Source organism: Equus przewalskii, chromosome 18 (genome assembly GCF_037783145.1).
Source record: "Equus przewalskii isolate Varuska chromosome 18, EquPr2, whole genome shotgun sequence".
NCBI classification, from domain to species: Eukaryota; Metazoa; Chordata; class Mammalia; order Perissodactyla; family Equidae; genus Equus; species Equus przewalskii.
The window spans coordinates 23,851,236-23,866,233 of record NC_091848.1 but is presented as its reverse complement, the minus strand read 5'-3'; the positions used below and the strand labels follow the sequence as shown (position 1 = coordinate 23,866,233).

Genomic DNA, 14,998 nt, shown 5'->3' with positions numbered 1-14,998 from the left:
CAGACAAAGATCATTGGAATTGTCTAAAATGATAGTTCTGCCTCATATTACAATCCTTAGTTTCAGCTGTGAAGCCATAAAAGTTCCTTCCAAGAGAAGGGAAAAAAACAAGTTGTCTACACATTCAGGTTGAAAAAAGAAAGGAAGGAACTGGACTGGACCAGATCAAGACTGTGTCAAACTCTTGGACACAGTCAGAGAATATATAAACTGAGCCAAATCCTGCACACTTCACTAAAAAGGGATTTTTCACTAGAGCTTTCAAACTGACAACAAATCCTATGGGGATAAGTCTCATGCTTTTCTATCTGGAGCTGAGATTCTAGAAAGGAAACAAGCACCTTAAAACATAAGACATGTTTAGAAAATGGTTTCTCTTTAGATCAACGCTGCCTAATCTAGAAAAATCTATATATTCACAAAAACCTACCTATTGATGAAACTTCCTGGAATTAGATATAGTTATGGTTGTACAACATTGTGAATATACTAAAAAGAAAACCAAACACTGAGTGTTACACTTTAAAAGTGTGAATTTTATGGTATGTGAATTAGATCTCAACAAAGCTGTAACAAAAAATAACGATGATAAACCCAATATATATTAACCTTAACAGAAATCTACTTACAGATTATCCTTCCGGAAGTATGTGCGTGCATGCCATGTGTATGTACACTGTAACTTGCAGGGGGCAGGGCAGCCAGCCGGGTAATCAACATCAGGGAAACCAGTAGGGGTGGGTGGGTGGGTGGGGGGGGAACAGAGTGATAATACTTTTTTTTTTTTTGAGGAAGATCAGCCCTGAGCTAACTGCTGCCAATCCTCCTCTTTTCACTGAGGAAGACTGGCCCTGAGCTAACATCCGTGCCCATCCTCCTCTACTTTATGTGTGGGACGCCTACCACAGCATGGCTTGACAAGCAGTGCCATGTCCACACCCGGGATCCAAAGCAGCGAACCCAGGGTAGCCGAAGTGGAACGTGCACACTTAACTGTTGCGCCACTGGGCCAGCCCCAATACTTTTAAATTTGATTTTATTGTGAAGTATTTCAGATATTCAAAAAAGTATAAATGATCAGTGAGGCGAATACAAGGAGGTTCAAAAGTATTAGAAGTTCCTATTTCTTAAGCTAGGTAGTAACTAAGCGGGTATTTGTTGCTTTATTATTCTCCTTTAAAACATACTTCCTTACCATATGTATTCTCTAGTATATATGATGTATGTCATAATTTTTAAAAATAAAACAATTATGTACATTCACACTACGGAATAAATCAGTTCTGCTATAATGTGACATATGCATTCCTAAAAATCACCATGCTGTGTAAAAGTAAATAATAAAAACCACAAGGCTTATAGGAAAAACAGGGTTAGGGGCACAACACTCAAAAATCTTACCGGTGAAACAAAAAAGGAAATCTAATAAAAACAGTAGCACAGTTTTACACATTAAATGGTTAAGAAATACATCAATGCTACAGTAAATATGGCACTCTACTTGAAAAAGACCTCAAGTTTGCTTGTGGAAGTGGGCGTTGAAAGGTCACAGCCTGTGAGTTACTGTGAAGTGGTAGGAGGGTGATCCGAAATCAACAGAAAGTTGTGACACCAGCTGCGGATGGGTGTAGCTCACCACAAAGCAGCAAACTGAGGGTAAACTGAGACCCCTGAAGACGACTGTGCGGCTCGTGCATTCCTTCCGTGGCTCAGCTCGCTGGGTGCAGTTTTCTACATTCACCTAGCCATTTCTTGCCGACGAAATCAGGCATAAGCAAAGGTGAAATTTACATTATACCCAAATAGTTCCCTAATACATCAATTGCAATGGAACAAATTCGTGTTTTCCTACAGCAAAACTGACTGTTTTGTAATGCAGCCATTAAACAGAATAAGCTGATATGGAAGTACTTCTAAAATAAATTGTAAAGTAAAAAAACCACCCTGCAGAACACCATGTATACTTTGATGCCTTCTGTGTAAACTAGGTGAGAAAGAAGAGAGATAAAAGAAACGCTGGTTTACGCCTCTGTAGGTTTTTCTGGAAGAAAAGACTGAAAACAATTAACATAGTTGCCTCTGGGCAGTGGTTTTGCTTTTCATTCTATTCCCGACTACGATGTTTGAATTTTGTAACCATGTACATGCATTAATTGGGGGAGGAAAACGCCAAAAGGACTAATCTGGGAGATACATTATGGGTGTCTTTATGTCTCTGTTTTCTTCTTACTTTTCTGTATGTTGAAAAGCATACAACTACAGAGAATATGGAACAACTGGGACCCTCAGACGTTGCTGGGGGGAATGTAAAATGGTACGACCACTTTGGAAAAACAGTGTGGCAGTTTCTTAAAAAGCTAAACAAACACTACTATATGACCGAGCCATTCCAGTCCTAGATATTTACCCAAGAGAAATAAAAGCATATGTCCACGCAAAAACCTGTACAAAAATGTTCACAGCAACTTTATTTGTAACAGTCAAAAACTGGGACAGGGCCAGCCCAGTGGTGTAGTGGTTAAGTTCAGGCCCTTCTTCAGTGGCCCAGGGTTCGCAGATTTGGATCCCAGGCACGGACCCATACATGGCTCATCAAGCTACACTGCAGCAGTGTCCCACATACAAAACAGAGGAAGACTGGCACAGATGTTAGCTCAGGGCCAATCTTCCTCACGAAAAAAAAACCCCAAAAAAAACAAAAAAGAGGAAACAACCCAAATGTCCATTAACAGGTGAATGAATAAACAAACTGTGATATCCATACAATAGACTATCATTCGTCAATAAAAAGGAATGAACTGATACATGCAACAACGTGATTTAATCTCAAAATGATGCTGAGTGAAGCTACCTTAAGAAAGAAGTATATACTACAATGATTCCCTTTATAGAAAATGCAAACTAGTCTATAGTGACAGAAAGCTGATCAGTAGTTGCCAGGGGAAGGGGCGATGAAAGAGGAGAAGAGAGAGGGATCACCAGGCAGCATAAGAAAAAGTGGGGGAATGACGCATATGTGTACTATCTTGATTGTGATGATGGTTTCACAGGTGTATAAATATGTCAAAACTTATCAAATTGTACACTTTATATATGTGCAGTTTGTAGATGCCACTGTACCTCAATGAAGCTGTTTAAAAACACACACACAAGAGGCCAGCCCAGTGGCATAGTGGTTAAGTTCGAGAGCTCCACTTCAGCAGCCTGTGCATGGACCTACACATCGCTCATCAAGCCATGCTGTGGCAGCATCCCACATACAAAATAGAGATGTTAGCTCAGGGATAATCTTATCTTCCGCAAGCAAAAAGAGAAGACTGGCAACAGAAGTTAGCTCCAGGACAATCTTCCTCACCAAAAACAATTAAAAAATAAATAAAATAAATAAAAAATAAAAACACTATTATTAAATACAGTCTGCCCAAAAAAACGAATAAAGAATACATAATGGGAACCCTCATACACTGTTGCTGGAAATGTAAAATGGTACAGCTGCTGCGGAAAACAGTTTGGTGTTCCTCAAAAAAGTTAAACACGGTGGCCCAGTGGCGTAGTGGTTAAGTTCACGCACTCCCCTTCAGTGGCCCGGGGTTTGCAGGTTTGGATCCTGGGAGCAGACCTATGCACCACTCATCAAGCCACACTGTGGCAGGTGTTCCACATACAAAATAGAAGAAGACTGGCATGTTACCTCAGGGACAATCTTCCTCCCAAAAAAAAAAGAAAAGAAAAGTTAAACATAGAATTCCTGTATGACCTAGCAATTCCACTCCGAGGTATATATCCATGAGAACTGAAAACATATGTCCATGCAAAAACTTGCATGTGAATGTTCATAACAGCATTATTCATAATAATGAAAAAGTGGAAACAATCCAAATGTCTATCAATTCATAACTGAACAAAATGTGGTATATCCATACAATGGAATATTATTAAGCAGTAAAAAGGAATGAAGTACTGATACACGCTACAACACGGATGAACTTTGAATATATCATGCTAAGCGAAAGAAGCCAGATACAAAAGGTCACATATTAAATGATTCTATTTACACGAAATGTCCAGAAAGAGGCAAATCCATAGACAAAGAAGTGGATGCCAGGGGATGAGGGGAGGGGAGAACCAGGACTGACTGCTAACAGGTATGGGGCTTCTTTCTGGGGTGACAGAAATGTTACAGAAGGCTGGCCCTGTGGCCAAGTGGTTGAGTTCGCGCGCTCCGCTTTGGCAGCCCAGGGTTTCACTGGTTCGGATCCTGGTCACGGACCTAGCACTGCTCCTCAAGCCATGCTGAGGCGGTGTCTCATATAGCAGAACTAGAAGGACCCACAACTAAAATATACAATTATGTATTGGGGGGCTTCGGGGAGAAGGAAAAATAAATGAATAAAATCTTTAAGGAAAAAAAGAAATGCTATAGAATTAGACAGTAGTAATGGCTGCATAGTTTTGTTAATATACTAAAAACCACTGAATTATACACTTTAAAATGGTGAGGGGCCAGCCCAGTGGTGCAGCGGTTAAGTTTGCACGTTCCACTTCTTGGCAACCCCAGGGTTTGCCGGTTCGGATCCCGGGTGTGGACATGGCAATGCTTGGCACACCATGCTGTGGTAGGTGTCCCACACATAAAGTAGAGGAAGATGGGCACGGACGTTAGCTCAGGGCCAGTCTTCCTCAGCAAAAAGAGGGGGATTGGCAGCAGTTAGTTCAGGGCTCATCTTCCTCAAAAAAACAAAATAAATAAATAAAATAAAATAATAAAATAAAATAGTGAATTTTACCTTATGTGAATTATATCTCAATAAAAAAAGTATACACACGCTCAAACTAATTTTTAAAAAACAAAACAGATAACAATAACCAATGAACCCACAACTCTGCGAATAAAAACATTACAAGTAAAGTCAAAGCCCCCCTCCTTGGCATGGTCCTCACGCTCAGCGTTCATTCACCACGTGACAGGTCTCCCCCACACCCCCACAGCTCACTGTTCAGATAGAATAAACAGTCCTTGGCTAGGAGAACTAGGTCTCCTACCTCTCCCTGTCTGCAGTCATCACAGCTCACATGCCCAAACATCTCCCCATTCCCTTCCCACGGGTTCACGTTTCCCCTCCACCTTCTCTCTTCGCTTACTGACACGCTACCATCCTTCGAGAATCAAATCAGACTCCACGAAGTGCACTCCAGTCTTCAAACACTTCTTTCCCTAACTCCCACACAACAGATGATATGGAAACAGTCTGCGTCCTAAGTCCTGTTTCCTACGAGGTAAAAGTGCACCGACCCTCGACCCTCACCCCCATTTGGCAGCAGTGTAGAAAAGACTGAAAGGGGGACAGCATTAAAGGCATGGAGATGGGGGCCAATTTAAGGAGGTGGCAACGAAGGTTCAAATAAAAATCTATAGTTGAACGAGAAGAGAGGAGGATCAAGTACTTCTGAGAATGTATCCTAAGGAAATACTCTCAAGGCAGGGCGATGTACATCATAAGTGGGCTGCACTTAGAAAAATCTAGACTTAAATGTTAGTTCTCCTCTTCCTACATATTTTATAACAAAAAACTGGAAATAGTCCATAGCAAATTACAGTTGTGATAAATACTGAATGTTTTTATTCACAGAGTTGTGGATACTTCGGGGTTTTAATATGGGGGGATATGATCTTACATGTAGAAAACCCTAAAGATTCCATAAAAACACTGTTAGAACCAACAAATTAATTCAGCAAAGTAGCAGGATACTAAGTCAACACACAAAAATCAGTTGCATTTCTATATACAAACAACGAACAATCTGAAAAGAAAATTACAAAAGCAATTCCATTTATAATAGCATCAAAAAGAATAAAATACTTAGGAATTAATTTAACTAAGGAGGTGAAAGACTTACACAAGGAAAACTACAAAATATTGCCGAAATTAAAGACACAGTGTTCATGGATGGGAAGACTTACTATTGTTAAAAAGTCAATACTACCCGAAGCCATCTACAGAGTCAATGCAATTCCTATCAAAATCCCGACGACATTTTTTGCAGAATACAGAAAAACCCATCCTAAAACTCAGATGGAATCTTAATGGACCCTGAATAACCAAAACAATCCCGAACAGAATAAAACTGGAAGACTCACACTTCCTAATTTCAAAACTTACTAGAAGCTACAGTAATCAAGAGTGTGGTATTGGCATAAACAGAAACATAGACCAATGGAATAGCATAGAGCTCAGGGCCAGCCCTGGTCACCTAGTCAGCAAGATCTGCTACAGCAGCCTGGGTTCAATTCCTGGGTGGGGACCTACACCCCTCTGTTAGCAGCCATACTGGGCTGGCAGCCCACACACCAAAAAACAGAGGAAGACTGGCATTGATGTTAGCTTAGGGCAAATCTTCCTCAGCAGGGAAAAAAAAAGAAAAAGAAAAAAGAATGGAGCCCAGAAATAAACCCTGGCATATATCGTCAAATGACTTTTGACAAGGGTGCCAAGACCATTCAATGGGGAAAGGACAGTCTTTTCAGCAAATAGTCCTGGGAAAACTGGATATCTACATGGAAAAGAATGAAGTCAACCCTTACCTAACACCATGTACTAAAATTAATTCAAAATGGATCAAAAACAGACATGTAAGACTTAAAACAATAAAACTCTTAGACGAAAACATTGGACAAACACTTCACAACACTGGATTTGGCAATGATTTCTTGGATAAGACACCAAAGCCACAGGTAACAAAAGAAAAAATAGACAAACTAGACTTCATTAAAACTTTAAAATTTAGTGCATCAAAAGACACTATCAGCAGTGCAAAAAGGCAATCCACAGAATATATTTCACAGAGTAACGAGAAAATATTTCACAGAATATTGACAAAATATTCGCAAATCATATATCTGATAAGGGATTAATATCCAGAATATAAAGAAACTCCTAAAACTCAACAACAAAAAAAACTCGATTCAAAAATGGGCAAAGGATTTGAATAGATATTTCTCTAAAGAAGATAAACGAGTAACCAATAAGCACATTAAAAGCAGCTCAACATCACTAATATTAGGAAAGTGCAAATCAAAGCCACAATGAGATATCACCTCACACCCATTAGGACAGCTACTACCAAAACCAACTAACCAACCACAGAAAAGTGTTGGCAAGGATGTGAAGAAACTGGAACACTTGGGCACTGTTGGTGGGAATATAAAATGGTGCAACCACTGTAAAACAGGGTGGTGGTTCCCCAAAAGACAAAAATAGAGGGGGCCGGCCCCATGGCCGAGTGGTTAAGTTCGTGTGCTCAGCTTCAGAGGCCCAGGGTTTCACTGGTTGGGATCCTGGGCGTGGACCTAGCTCTGCTCATCAGGCCATGCTGAGGCGTCGTCCCACACAGCACAACCAGAAGGACCTACAGCTAGAATATACAACTATGTACTGGGGGGTTTTGGGGAGAAGAAGAAGAAAAATAAAAAGAAGATTGACAACTGATGTTAGCTGAGGTGCCAATCTTAAAAAAAAAAAACAGAATTACCATATGATCCAGTAATTCCACTTCTGGGTATATACCCAAAAGAACTGAAAGCAGGGATTCAAATAGCTATCTGTAAACCCATGTTCTTAGCAGCATTATTCACGATAGCCAAAAGATGGAAGCAACCCAAGTATTCATTGACAGATGAATGGATAAAGAAAATGTGATATATACACACACTGAAATATTATTCAATATTATTCATTATTCTTCCTTAAAAAGGAAGGAAATTCTGACACATGCTACAGCATGGTGAACCCTGAGGATATTCATTATGCTAAGTGAAATAAGCCAATCACAATAAGACAAATACTGTATGATTTCACTTATATGAGTTCTTAGGGTAGTCAAATTTATAGAGACAGAAAGTAGAATGGTGGCTGCCAGGGGCTGGGGGTGCAGGGGAGAATGGGGAGTTATTGTTTAGAATATGGAATTTCAGTTTTACACGAAAAGAGTTACGGAGATGGATAGTGGTGGTGGTTGCACAATGTTATGAATGTATTTAATACCACTGAACTGTACACTTCAAAATAGTTAAGGAGGTAAATTTTACCTTAGGTGGATTTTGCTACAAGTGAAAAAAAAGTAGACAAAGGAATTAAATGGTAAGTATGGTTTTCCCATTATTAAACATGTCCTTCCTGATGGAGCCTATCTAATTAACTCATTTATTCCCAAGGAGGGAACATACTGTATGATGACGTTTCCGTCAACCACCAACTGCATATACAAGGATGGTCCCATAAGATTAGCACCATCTAGCCTAGGTGTATAGTAGGCTATACCATCTAGGTTAACATAAGTGCACTCTATGATGTTCACTCCATGACGAAATTGCCTGATGATGCATTTCTCAGGACATATCCCCATTGTTAAGTGATGCATCACGGTACATAGGGGGAAAATTCTGCAAGCTCTATGTCAAGTTATATATTTTTCATATCTAGAGAACTTGACAATTAGAAAATGACAAATACAAATAAAAAGATGCACAGAGGATCAGAACAGAAATTTACAAATGGCCAATGAATGTGAAAAATGTTCAAACATACTAGTAATCAAGGAAAGAGAAGTTAAGATAACCATTTTTCATCTATCAAATTTAGTTGGGGGCAGATGGAAATAAGGTGTCTTGAAGAAGGGGCACTTTTTTCTAAATCACACTCGTTGTCCCATTCAATTATTCCAATCTGGTTTCTACCTCCTACTTGTAGAACTCTGAATAGTAACACCAATGACCAAAACTAATAACAACCGCATTGCCAAATCCAACTGAGCATCTCACTAAACATCTCAGAAGAACTAATGGACCAATTCTCCATCTTCCAGAAACTTCTCTCTCTTGGCTTCCACGACACCAATTTTTTCTCCTACCTCACTGGCTGTTTCTTCTGTCCTGTACTCAACCTTCTTCCTCTACTAGACCTCAAAATACCCTGATTTTTCACTTCTCTATCTGTACTCTCCCCCTAAGTGATCACATATAGTCCCATAACCTTCATTATCATCTATATATTGAGTATTCCAAATTTTATCTCCAGTTCTAGGCTTTCTCTTCCATGAGTCCAAACCTCATGAGTACATCCAACTCCCTCCTCAACATATCTACTTCATAACTAATATGTATCTCAAATTAAAAACAGAACCCATTCCTTTCCCACCTCAAATTTCTCTCTTCCATCCTTCACTTTCTCCCTAAATGCCACCATCTACTGATAGGTGCTCAAAACAAATATCAAAAAGCAAAGAGTTATCCCTTCCCCTCACCAATCCACTTCCAAGTCTTGTTCTTTCAACCTCCAAAATATTTTTTAATGTTTCTACTCTTCTCCATCTCCACTGCCACAGACCTAGCCCAGGCATTGCAAACAACACCCTAACTGATCTCCCAGCTTCCACTCTTGCCCTGTTCCTCCACAAAGCAGCCAAATTATGCTACTGGCCTTCTTAAAATCTTCAAAAGATTCTCATAAAAACGCAACTCCTAGTCAGGGCATCATCTGCTCCCATCTTTGAAAGAATATACACAACCAAAAACATACACTCAATGATAATATCTCTAGGCAGTAAAACTACCAGGACTGTATTTTTAAATTTTTCTATGATGAATACTTGCTATTTGCTTATTAGGAAAGAGGAAATGATATTGCTGAATGCTACATAATATTACATGTTATGAGAAAACATGTTAACCAGAAAAGGGAATACAAAACTGTAGGTAACCCCTAATTGTAACCGTTATAAGCTTTTATTTAGCAAACATATCAAAACTCTAAGAATGATGTCAGGGCTGAAGGATTACTGGTGATATTTTCCTCCTCTACTTTCTGTTTTTTAACATAATTACATTCATAATAGAAAAAAAAAAGGTTAGGATATAAACCTCACTGTCTTCTGCAATCTGGCCACAACCCACCCAACCAGCCTTTCTTCCAAGAACTCACTTTCCCAAGCTTTCCATTCCAACCCCACACAGTCTCGCACCTCTGGCGCTGTAACTCGGGCACCATCCCTGGAATATCCTCCAGTCTTTCTAAATCCTACTCATCCTTCACCGGGGAGAGGGACGGGAGGGATGGAGACAGGCTGGAGCGAGATTCCAGGATTCTTGGGGGTAAATTCACAGCTTGCTGGTGCTGGGGCCAAATCTCGTCTTCAAGGGGTGGCACAGGCAACCAAACTTAACATGCTAAAAGCTCCGGGCACTTGGGCTTAATTAAGGGACCCCATCCCCTCAGAGAGCGCTGCGCCCCCTAGAGAAGGACTCTTACCCCCTACCCCCACAATTCCGGGTTCCAGCTTCGGAGACCGCACTGACACGCACATTCAGGGGGCACCCAGCCGCCGGCGCCGGCGCCTCCCCTCTCCGCAGTCCCCGGCTCCCCGCTCCCGCCCCTCGGCAGGGGGCCCGCGCGCCGGCGCCGTGGGGGAGGGGCGCGCACGTGCCCGCGCCGCCCCCGCCCAGACAATGCCCCGGAGAGCAGCGCGCACGCCCGGCCGGTCCCCTCCCGCTCGCGCCAACACTCACCCGTTCCCCGGTCTCCGGCAGAAGCGCAGGCCCCGCTGGGCGCCGCGAGAGGGCACGGGCAGGTGAGGGAGCGGGCGCAGCCCGCGGAGCTGCCCAGCCGCGAGGCCCCAGCGACCCCGGAGCCCGCGGAAGCACACGGCTCGGCGGAGCCCGCCCGGCCCGCTCGCCCCTCACGTCAGCGGCAGGGGCGGGGCCGGGCGCGCGCGGCGTCAGCAGCGGCGGAAACGGGGGCGCGCGCGCGGCCCGGGGGCGGAGCTCGCAGGGCTGTGGGCGGGGCCTGGGCCGGGGCACAGGTTGGTGCTGGGGCCCGGGCCCGGGCCGGGGCGGGGGCTGGCCCTGACCCAGACACCGACCCTGGCGCGCGCTGCGGCGCTGTCTGGGGAGTGTGTGCATCGGTGCTGACGGAGGCACCATCATTTATCAATTTCCTCTTTAGAAGAAGAGGCGAGTTCCAGCTCCAAGTTTGACAGAATATTCATGCTGCCTGCATTTATGAAGCTTCTCCAGTAATAACAACAGTAGCTATGATTTTTGTGTGTCATCTTGTACCAAGCTTTGTGCTAGGTGCTGGGAGTACAGATAACAATCGTTATTACTAACCTGTTTTACAGATGCAGAAACTGAGGCTTGCAAAGATTGGGACTTATCTACGTCACACAGCTAGTGAGTGACAATCCACCAAGTCCAGTTTTCCTCCTAAATATCTCTTGAGCCCACCCTTCCCTTTTCTTCTCCCTGTGCCACCCTGCCCGAGACTGCTGTGGCCTCCCGACTGGTCTCCAGGGATCATTCTGTTCTCACTATGCAAAGATTTACCACCGGAGCTGGATGACAGCTTTTAGAGGGGATTCACTTTATAATTTTTTTGTACTTTACATGTATGGTATCAATTTTTTGGATGTATTTAATGCTTAATAAAAATGTTTTAAAGGATTTATTCCTTTATCTCCAATAGCAAGTGGAGTGCGTTGCACATAGTATGTACTCAAAAAGTATTTGTTGAATGAGTGAATAGTAGGGCCAGGAACTGACTCCACAGCCCTGCATAAGAAGGAAATAGAGGGATTTATAATATGTCACCTTTGGCCTCCTGACCTTAAGGTCTATTGGAGGTAAAGACAGATTAATAATATTTGTTAATCTAATTTTTATTGCATTTCCGTTCTGTGTTCTGGCACTATGTGCCAAGCCCTGTGGTAGGCACTGAGGATCAGAAATGAACAGAACAGTGCTGCCTTTGTGACATTTACAGTCAGTCTTATCTGAAAGTCCAGGAAAGGCCTCCCTGAGCCTTCAGCTAAGACCCGAAGAGAGAATAGGAATTGGAGAGATAAAAATAAATTTCATGGAAAAAGAGGCAGCATAAGAGGTCATCATGAGTGTGTCAATGTTCCCCTACTTTTGGGGCCTAACCCTGAGGCAGAGGCATAGAAGAATCTAGCTAAGTGGAGCGGGCAGGAGAAGTCCACTTCCCCTTGGAAGGCTGCCGGATTCTGGCAGGATGTCTCTCACTGAGCCGGGCTCAGGAGCAGACAGCAGCACTGGGGAAGGAGAGGAGTCTGAGCTGATGCTGCTGGCTGTCCACAACTTGCAGAGGGTGTGCTAGAAACCCAGACTTCTCTGTGTGCTCCCTGCCAGGCAAGCAGAAAGCAGCATGGTTGAGAGCCGTGGACGGAGCATTTGGCACTGTGCCAGGGGCCAGACCCTAAACCAGAGGCAGTGGTGGACTGATTGGCAGGGAATGACTACAGAATGTGGCTAAGGTTTCAAGGATGGGCAGAGCTGAAGACCTCAGCAGGAGCTGAAGTGCTCCCAAGTCAGCCGGCAGCGAGAGGGACAGGATGGAGGAGTGGGGGTGGGAAGGTGAGACATCAGATTCTCAAAGTGGTGAAGCAACAGATCATGAGCTTGCCAGCGAACAACCTCAGCACCTGATCCCAGCAGGGCCACGGGGACCAGGAGTGACTGGGGAGCACAGGCCAGTGAGGACCCAGGCTACAGCTCTGCACACAGATCTGAGACCCCTCTGGCCACTGCCTTGAAGCCTCCCTTTGATCCCACAGGCCATCTTGAGAAGAGGGAGGAGGGGAAAGTTCTGACAGGAATGCAACTTTGAATTTTTAAATATTTTTAAATATTTTTGAATATTTACCCAAAATGAGACTGTTTGAGACCAGATAACTTTCACTGGCAAGTTTAAGTTTAGCCCATTCTGCAAAAGGAATGAGAGCGCATGAGAAAGTTTGCATCATTTAAAGAGGCATAACATAGCTATAGATTTTTATACATATGTAAGCGGTGTGTACTTTTCAATAACAGAGGCAGGCTCTAGGAAGGCAATGGGCAGGGTGCTAAGAAAGCACAACACAGGGGGACCAAATCTAATGTGGAGGTAGAAAAGCCCTCCCTGAAAAAATGTTAAGTGGAACCTGAAGGGAGTGAGAGCTGCTGGGGCACGATAAAGCCCAAGACCGAGTGACAGAAGCCCAGGGTCACTGAAGCAGGAGCAGCATGGTCGGGGTTGGGGTGGGGCTGAGAGTAAGGCAAGAGGAAGGTCACACAGGGAGGTGGCGTTAAGATTTTGATCTTTACCGTAAAAACAACAGGAAGTCATCAAAGGTTTTTAAGCAGAAGAGTAAGGTATTCAATTTGCCCTTTATAAAAGATCACTTATGTGGGCAAATGGGTGGGGAACGCCTGGAAGGGTGTGTGAACCAAGCAGCAGCCAGACAGTCAGAAAGCCACTTGAGTGGCCCAGGTGAAAAATGAGGGTGGCTTACGCTGGGCAATGGAGACGGAGGGAAGTGGAAAGAATCAAGAATTGTGGAGAAAATGCCCAGAGGCTTGATAATGAACTAGGAGAGGACTGAGGAGGAAAGGGAAGGGGACTAGCCCCTGCTAAGTCTAACCGCACGAAACGGCACGTAAGAAAAAGCTGCCCCAGTCTTCCAGTAGATGCTGCCTGCCCGAGGCTGGGGCACACAGCTGGGGGCTGGATTTCAGGCCCCTCCTTGGCCAGCCCTCCTCAGGCAGCATTCACCTGCACACCCACTGGTGGTGGGCCTGCAAGGAGATCAGGAGGGAGCAGTACGGAGGGTGACTCCCAGGTTTCTTGCATTGGCAAACTGGATGGTGGTGCCATTTACTGAGAGGAGGGAGACTGAAGGAAAGACAGATTTTGTATCTTGGGGGATGGGTGAATCAGGAATTCCCTTTGGCACATTTTAAGTTTGAGGCATCCACCTAAGGAGATTAAACGGGCATCTGTACGGGTGGTTCTGAGGCTCAGAGGAGAACTGATGGGTGGCATTGCCCACACACCGTTGTCAACAGGAGTTTGTGAGAACTGGCAAGATTGCAGTGGAAGATAGTACAGTTCAGAGGGGTGGCACAGTCACAGCCTACAATGTCACCCTTTGCTTTAAACAAGCCAATACTCCAAACGTTGAGAAATTTCACATACTAACCTGGATTTCTCCTTCTATGAAAAATCAAAAACTGTGTAACCTGGACCCACATTGCTATAATTAGATATTAGTTAATACTGTGTACCAGGCAGTCTTCCAAGCACTTTACGAATTTAATCTAAGTAACAACTTTCCTGTTGTTATTCAGACTTTAAGGAAGACAAAACTGAATCACAGAAAAGTTGAGTGACTTTTCAGACAGCTGAAAAGTGGTAGAGCTGGGTTGCAGACTCAGGCGGTCTGAGCATTGAGTCTGAGAGCTTAGCTGTCACACCGTGGATGCCTCTGGAAAGCTACAGTCCCATTTAGAGAAGCCTAAGGCCTTCGGCAGAGGGTCCCACAACTCCCTGTTGTTTTCCCAACTCCTCCATCCTAGTCAGCATTAGTTGCTTTTTATGGTTTTACTCATGCTGCTGTTGCCTCATGTTAGAGAGTTATTTCTTTATATCCATGCCTCTACCAAGTAGAAAATAGAAAATATTAAATTGAGACATCTAACTTTTTTCTCTTTTTTCTTTTTTTGTGAGGAAGATTGGCCCTGAGCTGACATCTGTGGCAGTCTTCCCCTATTTTATGTGGGATGCTGCCACAGCATGGCTTGACGAGTGGTGTTAGGTCTGCGCCTGAGATCTGAACCTGTGAACCCCAGGCTGCCAAAGAGGAGCCCATGAACTTAACCACTATACCACCAGGCTGGCCCCACGACATCTAACTTCTACAGGTAAGAATTTAAAAATTATTTATTTGTGGGGGGTGGGCACAAAGGGTGAAGTGGTGCACCTACAACACGAATGACAAACATTAATGTACAACTGAAATTTCACAAGATTGTAACCTGTCATTAACTCAATAAAAAAAATTATTTATTTGTGAAATTTCTGTTTGTGGCTTATCTGGTCAGGTAAAATTGGTAAAAACAGGTTAGTATTTAGATTAAATATGTATGAGAAACTGTTAACTACATTTCTGT

At 43.4% G+C, this 14,998-nt stretch overlaps 1 protein-coding gene and 1 long non-coding RNA gene across 20 annotated transcripts in view; one reads left to right on the top strand and one right to left on the bottom strand.

The window, feature by feature from the left end:
- YEATS2 (YEATS domain containing 2) overlaps positions 1 to 10,787 on the bottom strand; it is a 100,526-nt gene extending 89,739 nt beyond the window's left edge. For 10 of the 18 annotated variants that reach the window (XR_011529106.1, XR_011529104.1, XR_011529107.1 and 7 more), the window contains exon 1: positions 10,562 to 10,787. The gene's annotated coding sequence lies outside the window, so the exon portion shown is untranslated. Of the gene's footprint in view, positions 1 to 10,017; positions 10,459 to 10,561 lie in introns of those variants that run through there. The other 8 variants (XR_011529105.1, XR_011529108.1, XM_070582426.1 and 5 more) reach the window with 3 other exon arrangements.
- LOC139077000 (uncharacterized) lies at positions 10,482 to 11,519 on the top strand. 2 transcript variants are annotated; one of them, XR_011529109.1, is made up of 3 exons: positions 10,482 to 10,623; positions 10,998 to 11,079; positions 11,173 to 11,519. It is a non-coding gene; the product is annotated as an uncharacterized lncRNA (long non-coding RNA). The 2 variants fall into 2 exon arrangements; XR_011529110.1 differs by having other exon boundaries at positions 10,490 to 10,623; positions 10,998 to 11,067.
- The last annotated feature ends 3,479 nt before the right edge of the window (positions 11,520 to 14,998 follow it).